Below are 15,173 nucleotides of genomic sequence, written 5' to 3'. Positions count from 1 at the left end.
GCAGGAGTGGTTCTTAAGGTCTATTTACATTATGGGATCTCTGACGTGAAATGACTGCCGATAGGTTAATAAGTACCCATTTAGACAGGCAGACTGTATAGTAACATGTGCACAGAATGATCAGTAATAACCTGCTCTCTCTGCACATAGGCTGCAACTGTTGCGGGCGGGGGACAGACCACGGCAGGGGGCTGCTCGAGACGCTCGGATCCGGGCCGTTGCTGTGGCTTGAGTGGCAGCCGGATCCAGGGCTCGCTCAGCCGTCAGTCGCCCCCAAGTGAAGGAAAAAAAAGGGGTTATTTACAGGGGAGAGTTTGTCAGTGACGCCACCCGTGGGTTGTGGTGATGATTGGTGACACCGCCGCTGCCTTGGTATGGGGTGCCCGGGGCTGATGGAGCGGGGCAGCAGGATGGTATCCCCCTCCACGGGTAGGGGAGGTGGTGTGCCGGGGGCCCAGGTGTAGGTAGAGTGCTGGGACGCAGTCTGCAGGGCTGGACCGGATGATACCGGTGTACTCACTGTTTTGAATAAAATCACACAGAGTCCAGATAGTAAACCAACTGCCGGAAACCGGTAGCCTCTGGAGGGGTGTGCTCGGGACCCGCACACCGGTGCACAGAGCAGGGGCCCTTCCTCCTGCACTTCTGTGTTGCTGTCTTGTGTGTTGACTAGTCCACATGAAACGGGGTAAGTCCGCTGTCGGTGTCTTTGCTGTGGGAGCTGTCGCCCGCGAGATCTGACCCCTGGGATTTTTGCAGGCACCCTATCCCCCGCGTTGGGCTTCCGTCTCGCTCTATCTGGGCTGTTAATGGGACAAGACTTGGAATCTTGTCCCCTGCTGGTTAATTGGAAAGGTGCTTGCAGCTGTCCTCGCCCTGGGGTCCAGGTACCCCGACTGTGCACGGCCTCCGGACCGAATTCCCGCTGTCGGCACCGGTGGGCTACAACCCTGCCCCAGTCCACTTACGGTCTCCCGCGACCGGATCTCCATCTCCTGTGGCCCTGCTCTGCCGCCTGCCACTTAGTCAGCTCAGGGAGTCTGGTAGTCCAGGAGCTACAACCCCCGACTACCACTTCACTCCTCTCACTGCCACTTTTCAAACTTAACTGTCTTGTTCCCTTCCCTTGACACCTCAGAACCCCTAGGTGGGCGTCACCATCTGCCTGGCCCCGCCCACTGGTGTGTCCCAATTGTCCGGGGAAAAGGGGGGGGGGGGTGACTAGGCTTTTGTATGTACAGTTAGGTCCAGAAATATTTGGACAGTGACACAAGTTTTGTTATTTTAGCTGTTTACAAAAACATGTTCAGAAATACAATTATATATATATATATATATATATATATATATATATATATATATATATATATATATATATATATATATATATATATATATATATATATATATATATAATATGGGCTGAAAGTGCACACTCCCAGCTGCAATATGAGAGTTTTCACATCCAAATCGGAGAAAGGGTTTAGGAATCATAGCTCTGTAATGCATAGCCTCCTCTTTTTCAAGGGACCAAAAGTAATTGGACAAGGGACTCTAAGGGCTGCAATTAACTCTGAAGGCGTCTCCCTCGTTAACCTGTAATCAATGAAGTAGTTAAAAGGTCTGGGGTTGATTACAGGTGTGTGGTTTTGCATTTGGAAGCTGTTGCTGTGACCAGACAATATGCGGTCTAAGGAACTCTCAATTGAGGTGAAGCAGAACATCCTGAGGCTGAAAAAAAAGAAAAAATCCATCAGAGAGATAGCAGACATGCTTGGAGTAGCAACAACAGTCGGGTACATTCTGAGAAAAAAGGAATTGACTGGTGAGCTTGGGAACTCAAAAAGGCCTGGGCGTCCACGGATGACAACAGTGGTGGATGATCGCCGCATACTTTCTTTGGTGAAGAAGAACCCGTTCACAACATCAACTGAAGTCCAGAACACTCTCAGTGAAGTAGGTGTATCTGTCTCTAAGTCAACAGTAAAGAGAAGACTCCATGAAAGTAAATACAAAGGGTTCACATCTAGATGCAAACCATTCATCAATTCCAAAAATAGACAGGCCAGAGTTAAATTTGCTGAAAAACACCTCATGAAGCCAGCTCAGTTCTGGAAAAGTATTCTATGGACAGATGAGACCAAGATCAACCTGTACCAGAATGATGGGAAGAAAAAAGTTTGGAGAAGAAAGGGAACGGCACATGATCCAAGGCACACCACATCCTCTGTAAAACATGGTGGAGGCAACGTGATGGCATGGGCATGCATGGCTTTCAATGGCACTGGGTCACTTGTGTTTATTGATGACATAACAGCAGACAAGAGTAGCCGGATGAATTCTGAAGTGTACCGGGATATACTTTCAGCCCAGATTCAGCCAAATGCCGCAAAGTTGATCGGACGGCGCTTCATAGTACAGATGGACAATGACCCCAAGCATACAGCCAAAGCTACCCAGGAGTTCATGAGTGCAAAAAAGTGGAACATTCTGCAATGGCCAAGTCAATCACCAGATCTTAACCCAATTGAGCATGCATTTCACTTGCTCAAATCCAGACTTAAGATGGAAAGACCCACAAACAAGCAAGACCTGAAGGTTGCGGCTGTAAAGGCCTGGCAAAGCATTAAGAAGGAGGAAACCCAGCGTTTGGTGATGCCCATGGGTTCCAGACTTAAGGCAGTGATTGCCTCCAAAGGATTCGCAACAAAATATTGAAAATAAAAATATTTTGTTTGGGTTTGGTTTATTTGTCCAATTACTTTTGACCTCCTAAAATGTGGAGTGTTTGTAAAGAAATGTGTACAATTCCTACAATTTCTATCAGATATTTTTGTTCAAACCTTCAAATTAAACGTTACAATCTGCACTTGAATTCTGTTGTAGAGGTTTCATTTCAAATCCAATGTGGTGGCATGCAGAGCCCAACTCGCGAAAATTGTGTCACTGTCCAAATATTTCTGGACCTAACTGTACCTGTGTGGGATTGTGTTGGAAGGCTAAGGAGGAGAGAATCCTGCATCTGGAAGATGGATGCAGTCTCCTGTAACAACCTGATTGTCAGGGCGTCACACAACTGTTCTCGGCAGCACAAATTCTTTACAAAGGACGATGAGCTGCGGAGAACAAGGATTTTGCTCCTTCGTCAGGTGATTAGCCGACTGTTTACAGTGCACAGTTATTGACAAACAAATGTTACCAGAAACTCTGATAATAAATCAAAACAAAAGACAATAATAAATTCTGCACATATAACAAGAGACCGCAGCTTCTGTTCAGTCATATTCTTCACTAGATCAGTCACCCGGTCAGTCTTTTCCTTTTTATGTGATCCAGAAAAATGATAAAGACATTTCAAGTGGCCGGGATTAGTTACCAGACACCAAGTAATGGATGGATTAAAAAGCTTAAAAACAAAACGATCCTGACGAGGTGACAGTAACAGGTAGGATGTCAGCGGTGTTATCACCGACAGGGAGAATGAATGAACATGTCAGGAGCGCACACAATGCCCGCCTGCCCCTGATTCATGGGTGAACATATGGGCGCAACCTGTACAGCTGGGGCCCAGGTGAGGGGCCACATTCATCAACAGAGCAGGAGGAGCTGTGTATTATGAGGAGTTATTGGACTGTTCATATAATGCTTTCACACCCGGGCCCATGTCGGTGCCCTCGCACCCGGGCCCATGTCGGTGCCCTCGCACCCGGGCCCATGTCGGTGCCCTCGCACCCGGGCCCATGTCGGTGCCCTCGCACCCGGGCCCATGTCGGTGCCCTCGCACTCATGTCGGTGTCCTCGCACCCGGGCCCATGGGGTGTCCTCGCACTCATGTCGGTGTCCTCGCACCCGGGCCCATGGGGTGTCCTCGCACCTGGGCCCATGGGGTGTCCTCGCACCCGGGCCCATGGGGTGTCCTCGCACCCGGGCCCATGGAGTGCACAGGAAGTGCCGACCTCAGCCCTCCCACCCAGGTACCCACCTGGCACCGAGTCACACTACAATATAACATAAAGGTAAAGAAAACCCCCAAGGAAAATGGAAGTCTAGATACATAGGAATCATGGAGGAAAGAAATGAGGCAGATCAGGGGGAGGGAGAGGCATCGGGGAAGTGAACAAGAAGGACCTTATTACTGAAAAACTGCAAGGAATGTAGAAAAGGGAAGAAAACGAAGCGCGGCCGCCTGTACAGCCATTCTTCTGCTTCCTGGGGTCATTGTAACCAAGGGCGGGAAGAGAGCGGAGCACCGGGAACATCCATGTATTTACATTCCATGGGAATATCAAGTTACAGGAATAGATACAGAAAGAAAGGCAGAACGTGCGGTCCAGAATACCAAGAAATGGAACCAGTCACCGTGCGGTGGGCCCAGGAAATATAATATATACATACACACATACATGGCTGCTCCCCCAGGTACACACAGGATATACAGTGTATAATATATTATATATATTTTATACACACATGCATGGGGCTGCTCCCCCCAGGTGCAGAGGATAGGATATACTGTATATATTATATATATCTGTGTATATGGAGCCCATCTCCGGTGCACAGAGGATATACTGTAGTATATATATATGGAGCCCATCTCCGGTGCACAGAGGATATACTGTAGTATATATATATGGAGCCCATCTCCGGTGCACAGAGGATATACTGTAGTATATATATATGGAGCCCATCTCCGGTGCACAGAGGGTATACTGTAGTATATATATATATGGAGCCCATCTCCGGTGCACAGAGGATATACTGTAGTATATATATATGGAGCCCATCTCCGGTGCACAGAGGATATACTGTAGTATATATATATGGAGCCCATCTCCGGTGCACAGAGGATATACTGTAGTATATATATATATGGAGCCCATCTCCGGTGCACAGAGGATATACTGTAGTATATATATATGGAGCCCATCTCCGGTGCACAGAGGGTATACTGTGTGTGTATGTCCGTATAGATGGGGCCGCTCGGCCCAGCATGAGGACACCGCAGAGGGAAGGGCGGCCATGTACAGCACTCCTCGGGCAGCAGCACATGTACGCAGACCCGCCGTCCCCGCTCCTTCCCTGTACATGGCGCACACCCTCCGTCCCGGGCATCAGGGGGCGCGTCCCCTTTAAGCGCTGGTATTTTTCCGTTTGATCCGGCGCTGTGCGGAGCAGCAGCCATTCATTGACAGCGCCGTGCAGGCAGCTTACCTTTGTGTGCGCCCTCCCGGAGATGCCAGGCTGCCACCCGCAGAAGGCCGGCTCGTCGCGTCTATTGTTCCTATTGTTATTGTTTTGTCTTTTGTGGCCTTTTCTATTATTTTCTTGTTTTCCCTCCCCCCCGCCAGTGTGTAAATGGAAGCTCGGAAAGCTGATAGTAAAACCAGGAGGTGGGAGGGAGGCAGCGAGACGGGGAGAGGGAAGGAGGTAGGGGGAGGCGCTATGGACACGTTCAAACCCACGGCCTCCCTTGGGTGGAGCTGTGCGGGATGGGATTGGTGGCTGCCCTCCGGCCCGCGGCCTCCTGCGGGATTGCGCTGTGACTGGAGGACATAATGTGACTACGTCCTATGTGGCCGCTCAGCAGTGCGGGGCGGCGGCCCCGGGATTTGCTGGCGCAGCTGTTCTGTCGTCCCTCATTGCCCCCCTCTCTCCGCCCCATCAGCTGGACACACAGAAGACCTGAGTTCGCAAGTTCTCTGCTAATGGAGGCCTCTAACCTCCACGCTCCGCCCACTAGCGGTGACGTCAGCTGACAGTCCGATAGAGGCGGCCCTCAGGCTCCCACGCCCCGCCTACTGGAGGTGACGTCACCCGGAGAGCTTTATAATATACAGCTGCTAGCCGGTGTCCGCTTCTTCCTCAGCTAATCCTATCCTGCCGGTGACCGGGAGATGAGGCTGAGCGGTGAGCCAGGTACCGGGATAGTATATGTGTGACTGTGGCCGGGACCGGCTGCTTTCACTGTTCATAGGACATTGCTGCATGTAACAAGCTTCCAGATCTCCATTATGCTGTATGTAGTAGCAGGTGGCGATGCTGGGAGTTGTAGTGTCTCTTCAGAAGGGGCCACAGGCTGCAGACACTTGCAATGTCCAAGGTTGTATTACTTAAAAATCATAGACCTTTTGTATGGGAAATCTACAACAATGATACTGCACAGTTCTGAGTTGTAGGACGCATGCCTCACCATGCCTGACCCCCATGGTACACACTGATCACATGGGACGGGGGTGGGAACCATACAATATTATCAAATAAAAATCAGCCTCCTATTTTTGCTCAACCAATTAAATTATTGAACCTAATTAATCCAATGTGATGGCTGAATCGCCTTCACTCAGGCTGTGATGTTGCGTGGCATTGATGATGCTACTCACAAATGATTTTAAGGTTTGCACCACATAGTCGACACTGAGACTGCTGTATATACATCACATAGGCAACACTGAGACTGCAGTATATACATCACATAGGCGACACCGAGACTGCCGTATATACCTCAGATAGGCGACACCGAGACTGCCATATATACCTCACATAGGCGACACTGAGACTGCTGTATATACATCACATAGGTGACGCTGAGACTGCTGTATATACATCACATAGGCGACTCTATGACTGCCGTGTATACCTCACATAGGCGACACTGAGTCTGCCGTATATACATCACATAGGCGACACTGAGACTGCCATATATACATCACATAGGCGACACTGAGACTGCCATATATACATCACATAGGCGACACTGAGACTGCCATATATACATCACATAGGCGACACTGAGACTGCCATATATACATCACATAGGCGAGACTGAGACTGCCATATATACATCACATAGGCGACACTGAGACTGCCGTATATACATCACATAGGCGACACTGAGACTGCCGTATATACATCACATAGGCGACACTGAGACTGCCGTATATACATCACATAGGCGACACTGAGACTGCCGTATATACATCACATAGGCGACACTGAGACTGTTGTATATATGACACGCCCAGCTCCAGGGCCGGAGGGGTACTCGTTACCGGGCCGGACTAGTCTGGTAATGTCGCAGTGGCGTGGCCCGGTTCCGTGACCCTGGAGGTGTCTTTCAATAATAAAGGGATGATGATGATGGGTGTTGTAGTTAAAAGTAAAAGTTTGTGACGCCACCTGTGGTACTACGGCTATGTGGGCCACTGCTGCGCTGTGTAATCCCCGGGGCAGGTGATGATGGCGCAGCTGACTGATATCGCTCCCCACAGGTGGAGCAGGACCCTGGGGCAACCGTTGGAGAGTCTATTTTTCGTCAACTTGTGGGCTTCAGGGTGCAGAGCCAGGAATGTGGACAATAACGGACAAGGACTGCAGTATATACATCACATAGGAGATGCTGAGACTGCTGTATATACATCAAATGAGAGACACTGAGGCCAATGTGTATACATCACATTGTACACACAGACTGCAGTATATACATCACATAGGGGTCACTGAGACTGCTGTGTATACACTGTGTTCCAAATTATTATGCAAAAAGAGTTTTGGAGTGATAAGGTTAGAAATGTTTTGTTTGTCATTTAAACTCATTGCTGGTGATGTGTGTCAGGGCTCTTTATATTGCTGAAAGCAATTGCAGATACCTGTGCACATTAGTTTGGCAGGTGTGTCCAAATAAAGGCAAGACTACTTAAGAAGGCTGTTCCACATTATTAAGCAGCCTATATTTTTTGCCAAAATGGGATAGAAAAAGGATGTGTCGGCTGCTGAGAAGCAACAAATTGGGGAGTATTTAGGTGAAGGCATGACTACAATCAACATTGCCAAGACACTTCATCGTGATCATCGCACAATTAAGAAGTATGTAGCTGATTCACAGCACACACGTGTGCGTGCTGATAAGGGAAAATTGAGGACTCTTTCCAACAGGCAATTGCGTCAGGTTAAAAGAGCAGCTGCTAAAATGCCTTGTCATAGCAGCAGACAAGTTTTTGAAGCTGCTGGTGCCTCCAACGTCGCCCGAACAACAAGATGCAGGGTCCTTCAGAGGTCTGCAGCTTTGCGAAAGCTATCCTGTCACCACCTCTATCCACTGCACACAAGCAGAAACTGCTCCAGTGGGCCAAACGATACATGAAGACTGACTTCCAAACTGTTTTGTTCACCGATGAGTGCTGTGCAACGCTCGATGGTCCAGATGGATGGATGCATGGAGTGGAGGATGGCTGGTTGATGGACACCCCATGAAAACATGGCTAAGGCTAGTTTCACACTTGTGTTGAACGGTATCCGTTGCATTGCGTTGTGTAACGGATGCTGCAAAACAACGCAATTCGTTTTGATTTTTTTTTTTTTTTACAGTTTTACCAGCGGCAGACTATTGTGAACGATCAGCTGATCGCTCCCTGCAGCCGGCCCCCGGGTGATCAGCTGATCACTCCCTTCAGCCGGACGCCGGGTGATCAGCTGATCGCTCCCTGCAGCCGGCCCCCGGGTGATCAGCTGATCGCTCCCTGCAGCCGGCCCCCGGGTGATCAGCTGATCGCTCCCTGCAGCCGGCCCCCGGGTGATCAGCTGATCGCTCCCTGCAGCCGGCCCCCGGGTGATCAGCTGATCACTCCCTGCAGCCGGCCCCCGGGTGATAAGCTGATCGCTCCCTGCAGCCGACCGCCGGGTGATTAGCTGAGCGCTGTGACTTGCTGGCGGCCGGGCATGCCGGCGGCCGGTCGCTCAGCTGAGCGCTGTCGCTTGCCGACGGCCGGGCGCTCAGCTGAACGTTCGGCCACCACAAGCCAAAATAAAGTTTGATTTAAAACAAAAAAAAAAAAAAGAGCATGCGCAGTGAAATCCAGAGGATTCCGCTGCTCAAAACAACGTTCCATGCTGTGTTCCTCCCGCTGGGCGGAAGCAACGGAGCGTCGCCCAGCGGAAGCAACGCAGGTCCTTTTGGTACAATCCGTCAACCATACAAGTCTATGGGAAACAGCGGAATCCGTTAACGGATTCCGCTGTTTTCCAAAAGGGCGGATTGTAACGGAAGGAAAACAACGCAAGTGTGAAAGTACCCTAAGGCGCCAACAAGGAGGAGGTGGAGTAATGTTTTGGGCTGGAATCATGGGGAGAGAGATTGTCGGCCCCTTTAGGATTCCTGAAGGGGTAAAGATGAACTCCATAATCTATGTGCAGTTTATAAAACAGGTCTTCCTGCCATGGTGTAGGAGGAAGAACCGGGCATTCCGCAGCAAGATAATTTTCATGCATGATAATGCACCGTCTCATGCTGCAAATAACACATCTGCATCTCTGGCTGCTATGGGCATAAAAGAGGACAAACTTATGGTGTGGCCACCATCTTCCCCTGACCTCAACCCCATTGAGAACCTCTGGAGCATCATCAAAAGGAGTGTCTATGCTAGCGGGAGGCAGTTCACATTTAAGCAACAGCTCTGGGAGGGTATTCTGTCCACATGCAAAACAATTGAAGCACAAACCATCCAAAAACGGACAAATTTAATGGACGAGAGAGTTCAGAAGCTTCTTTCAAACAAGTGGTCCTATGTGCAAATGTAACATCACCTAGAATTAAGTTTTGACTTGCAAACTGTTTGATTTCATTTTGTAATAAGCTGATAATGCTTAGAATTTCACAATTGACCATTTTGTTTTTCAAAATAAAAATGTTAAACTCTGCTGTGCATAATAATTTGGAACATGCATTTTGAGTGTTTATTATTTTTAAAAATATACTGTTTTCATAGGCAGTTTGATCAAAACATTTCAATTATACTCGAATAGTAGATGACTGGAAAATAACAATGACTGCAATTCATAAAGTTAATTTAGGAAAATATGAAAAAATATTTTTTGCATAATAATTTGGAACACAGTGTATACATCACATAGGCGACCCTGAGACTGCCGTCTATACAGCACATAGGCGACTCTGATACTGCCGTCTATACATCACATAGGCGACCCTGAGACTGCCGTCTATACAGTACATAGGCGACTCTGATACTGCCGTCTATACATCACATAGGCGACCCTGAGACTGCCGTCTATACAGCACATAGGCGACCCTGAGACTGCCGTCTATACATCACATAGGTGACCCTGAGACTGCCGTCTATACAGCACATAGGCGACCCTGAGACTGCCGTATATACAGTGCTGGCCAAAAGTATTGGCACCCCTGCAATTCTGTCAGATAACTCAGTTTCTTCTTGAAAATGATTGCAATCACAAATTCTTTGGTATTATCTTCATTTAATTTGTCTTCAATGGAAAAAAAAAAATTGTCATAAAGCCAAATTGGATATAATTCCACACCAAACATAAAAAAGGGGGTGGACAAAAGTATTGGCACTGTTTTTGAAAAATCATGTGATGCTTCTCTAATTTGTGAAATTAACAGCACCTGTAACTTACCTGTGGCACCTAACAGGTGTTGGCAATAACTAAATCACACTTGCAGCCAGTTGACATGGATTAACGTTGACTCAACATTGTCCTGTGTCCTTGTGTGTACCACATTGAGCATGCAGAAAAGAAAGAAGACCAAAGAACTGTTCAAGGACTTGAGAATCTAGATTGTGACCCCACTTCTTACCCCGAGACATAAAAAAGACAGGCTGGAGTTTGCCAAAACTTACCTGAGAAAGCCTAAAACGTTTTGGAAGAATGTTCTCTGGTCAGATGAGACAAAAGTAGAGCTTTTTTGGAAAAACCATCAACATAGAGTTTACAGGAAAAAAAAAAGAGGCATTCAAAGAAAAGAACACGGTCCCTACAGTCAAACATGGCGGAGGTTCCCTGATGTTTTGGGGTTGCTTTGCTGCCTCTGGCACTGGACTGCTTGACCGTGTGCATGGCTTTATGAAGTCTGAAGACTCCCAACAAATTTTGCAGCATAATGTAGCGCCCAGTGTGAGAAAGCTGGGTCTTCCTCAGAGGTCATGGGTCTTCCAGCAGGACAATGACCCAAAACACACTTCAAAAAGCACTAGAAAAGGGTTTGATAGAAAGCACTGGAGACTACTAAAGTGGCCAGCAATGAGTCCAGACCTGAATCCCATAGAACACCTGTGGAGAGATCTCAAAATGGCAGTTTGGAGAAGGCACCCTTCAAATCTCAGGGACCTGGAGCAGTTTGTCAAAGAAGAATGGTCTAAAATTCCAGCTTAGCATTGTAAGAAACTCATTGATGGTTACCAGAAGCAGTTGTTCAGTTATTTTGGCTAAAGGTTGTGCAACAAAGTATTAGGCTAAGGGTGCCAATACTTTTGTCTGGCCCATTTTTGGAGTTGTGTGTGAAATGATCAATGATTTGATTTTTGTTTTATTCTCTTTTGTGTTTTTTTTCATTGAAGACAAATTAAATGAAGATAATAATACCAAAGAATGTGATTGCAATCATTTTCAAGAAGAAACTGAGTATTATCTGATAGAATTGCAGGGGTGCCAATACTTTTGGCCAGCACTGTACATCACATAGGCGACACTGAGACTGCTGTATATACATCATAGGTGACACTGAGACTGCCGTATATACATCACATAGGAGACCCTGAGACTGGTGTGTATGTATGTATGTATGTATGTATGTATGTATGTATGTGTGTTTGTATATATATATATATATATATATATATATATATATATATATATATATATATATATATATATATATAAATATAATGTGTGTATGTGTAATCCCCGGGGCAAGTGATGATGGCACAGCTGACGTGATACCGCTCCCCATAGGTGGAGCAGGACCCTGGGGCAACCGTTGGTTGGAGAGTCTATTTTTCGGCAACTTCTGGGCTTCAGGGTGCAGAGCCAGGAATGTGGACAATAACGGACAAGGACTGCAGTATATACATCACATAGGAGACGCTGAGACTGCTGTATATACATCACATGAGAGACACTGAGGCCAATGTGTATATCTCACATTGGACACACAGACTGCAGTATATACATCACATAGGTGACACTGAGGCTGATGTATGTATATACATCACATATGAGACTGTTTTTATATACACCACAGACACTGATACTACTGTATAAATCACATAGGAGACACTGAGTGATGTATATACCACATAGGATATACTGAAACTGCTGTATATTCAGTATAATAAATTGTTTGTAAGTCAAGTTGAATGCTGTATAAATCTTGTGATTTTAGTAACTTAACACCATTGGGACCGAAGTGTTAAAGGTTATGCACTGATGAATATAAACAGCAAGAAGGAAAAATTGGTGCACAAAGAACCAAAATTTAGACAAAAAACCCCACTTTATTAAACATGTAAAGAACGCATTAAGATTAGGGCCAGCAATAATTAAAAACGTAGTTTAATCCTAATTGTATGTAATCTTCCACTGTAAGTGTGGCGCCCCTGAGGCTTCAGTCGCTACAGAGTATTGCACCCAAAATTGGGTGTAATGCTAAACCCAATTCCTGAGGAGGTCAGTCCCAGTTTCACCACTTACACACTCAAATATACACCAGGTTCCCACTGGGGACTGGGCTAGGGTCGGGTAATAAAGGGGTCGCCGACAGAGTGGCACTTATAGGATGCCCTCATACAGGGGCCTCTGTCCCACTAGCTTAGGACCTGGGGGGGGGAGGTGCAGGCCAGCAGGGGGAGTTTGGAGTCACACAAGAGTTAACAAAACTAGTGAGCCAGCCACACTCAGGCAGGCAGTTTGGGGAGTTCTCCAGCAGGAGAGGAAGAGAACAGTCGCATCTCAGGGGTGCTCCCCATGGAACAGACGCCACACGGGACGGCAGGACCCTAGGGAAGATCATACTTCACGTTGGTTTTCCAGAATCTGCCTGGATGGGGAAAGTTTCAAGCATCCCTTACCATGAAGCGCCCAACAGCACAGTGCCAGAGAGGATCCGGGGTCTCGCATCAAGCGAGACCCCATATCGGAACCGCGGCACCTGCATATAGGGACAAGAGTACATCTCGCGAAACCCAGAGTCCCCTCTTAGCTTCAAGCCAGGGGATTCACAAACAGGCACACCACACCGGACTGATCTCTAAAGGGATTCTGGTTCGACGGAGCCCATCATAGCAAGTGACCGGTATTACCTAGGTGAGCGGCACTGCACAAAAGTGAGTAAACAACCTGGAACCGCAGCCATAGACTCTGACTCTTTATTACCGCTACTGCAGCTCCCCGCCACCATTACTACTCCCCTCATCATCCTGCCCGGGGCCTGCTCTACCTGTGGGGAGTGATACCATCTATAGCTGCTACTCCCATCAGCTCCAGAGAACAGCGACAGCCATTCCCTGGCTGCATTCCACAGGTGGCATCATGACAAACACCTCACTACTACCCCCATCATCCTTCCCCAGCCATCTTCTGTACGCCTAGGGGCAACGGAGCTGGGTTAGGCCGCCCGTGCCGACGACAGTCGATGGCCCGGTGACGAGTAGGTTAAATGCACCTGCCCCATGGGGCGCTACATTAGGATTGGGCAGATAACCATATTTTTGTTCTGATTGCAATCCGACAAAACCATTGGGTTGCACTCGGATCAATGTTATTCAGGGAGGCAGTGCACATATCTAATTCTTTCCTCGGACACAGTGAGCAGAGGAAAACAATTGCAGCATGCACTATTTGACTCTGTAAATCACATTGGAGTTGACTGGTCCCGTCTACGGGTCCTTAAAACAAGGTGGACCTCACTTCAATGACATCCGGGTGCAGTCCAACTTCCATGGACAGACAGAATGGAGGAGATGTAGACATTATTTTTTCGTCTCCAAATCCGAGAAAAACAAATCCCACTATGATCAAACTGTGGTAAAACTCAGGTCAGAGTCTGGTTAGCAATAGTGGACCATATTTATTGGAGGGAGAAAATATAATTGTGTGACCCAGACTACGGAATAGATTGTAGAGCTCAGCAAAGTGATAAAGATATCATCAGCATTTACAGTGACCTGAAAAAGGAATAAGCTGCACAACACAAACTCGTCCAGCTTACTAATTATCATGGATACAGCCATCTTTTTTTTTTTTTCCTGAACACGGGGAGGTTGGGAGTAACTCCTTTTTACCTGAATTTTTGGATATTTGGGAACCCAGGCAATGCAATGCATTTCTCTAGTTATTTAACAGGTCATGAACTTAAAAAGCAAAAATACAGATGTGAACAACGCCCTAGGCCATAATGGTCCAAGTTTTATTTGTGGAAAACACAGAAGTTTCACTTGAAAAAACGGAAATGAGCCCTTACATATCACAGATGAAAAGACATCAATGTCAGCTCAGTGATATTGACAAACTGAAGGTGTGGTGATACAGCCGTATCAACCAATTTTCCTCACGATTCTGAGTATGGATTAACTGATAAACATTCAGAACAAAATTGTATACATTTATATAAGTATTTATTTTCATCTCAGAACTCATTTTGTTGAAAATGTTAATAAAAATGAATAGAAGAATAACTATATTGTGTTAACTTGTGTCCATTATTGATCCTCTTCACTGCCTACAATTGTAGCTATTTTGATATTTCTCAGCTTTTTGTGTAAATATTTATTGCACAGGGCATAAACCTTTTACCTATGGTTTTCAGGATACACTATGCACCATTTCTGCATCTCTTGGCTTGAGAAACCCACATTTTGCCACTTTTTTCGGTGCGTCTTTGTCAATTATTTTTGGTGCAGATTTTTCCCATTCATTAGAATGGGTGGAAACTGAAGCAAGAATTGACAGGCTGAAGATTTAAATCTACACCAAATCTGCAAGAAGCAACTACTAAACGTGCATGAGCCTTCAGGATTCTCATTCATTTTGCCGGCATCAGGAAACCCTTCAGATTTTGTGACCGCTGCACTGAAAACTGCGTGCAAAAATGCAATACAAAAGTATCGTTTGCACACAGCTTAATTGTTGTTACTCACAGCAGATGCAGATCTTCAGGTTAGAGATGACTAAAGCCTGCTTTACAAGTTACGATTCTGCATACCATATCGTATGCGATTGTAACCGCCCCATCGTATGTGCGGCATGTTCAATTTTGTTGAATGTGCCGCACAAACGATTAACCCCCGTCACACGTACTTACCCGTCCAGACGACCTCGCTGTGGGCGTCACAGCGACGTCACGCGGCAGCCAGCCAATA

At 46.9% G+C, this 15,173-nt stretch overlaps 1 protein-coding gene across 1 annotated transcript in view; it reads right to left on the bottom strand.

Annotated features, from left to right (window-relative positions):
* Positions 1–5,692, bottom strand: part of MACROH2A2 (macroH2A.2 histone) — an 83,663-nt gene extending 77,971 nt beyond the window's left edge. Inside the window, exon 1 of the mRNA XM_075349005.1 lies at positions 5,215–5,692. The gene's annotated coding sequence lies outside the window, so the exon portion shown is untranslated. The remainder of the gene's footprint in view (positions 1–5,214) is intronic.
* Between the last annotated feature and the right edge of the window lie 9,481 nt (positions 5,693–15,173).

This window comes from Anomaloglossus baeobatrachus, chromosome 5, assembly GCF_048569485.1.
Source record: "Anomaloglossus baeobatrachus isolate aAnoBae1 chromosome 5, aAnoBae1.hap1, whole genome shotgun sequence".
In the NCBI taxonomy this organism is placed as follows: domain Eukaryota; kingdom Metazoa; phylum Chordata; class Amphibia; order Anura; family Aromobatidae; genus Anomaloglossus; species Anomaloglossus baeobatrachus.
Note: the sequence above shows the minus strand (reverse complement) of the source record. Positions and strands in the feature narration are given on the sequence as shown.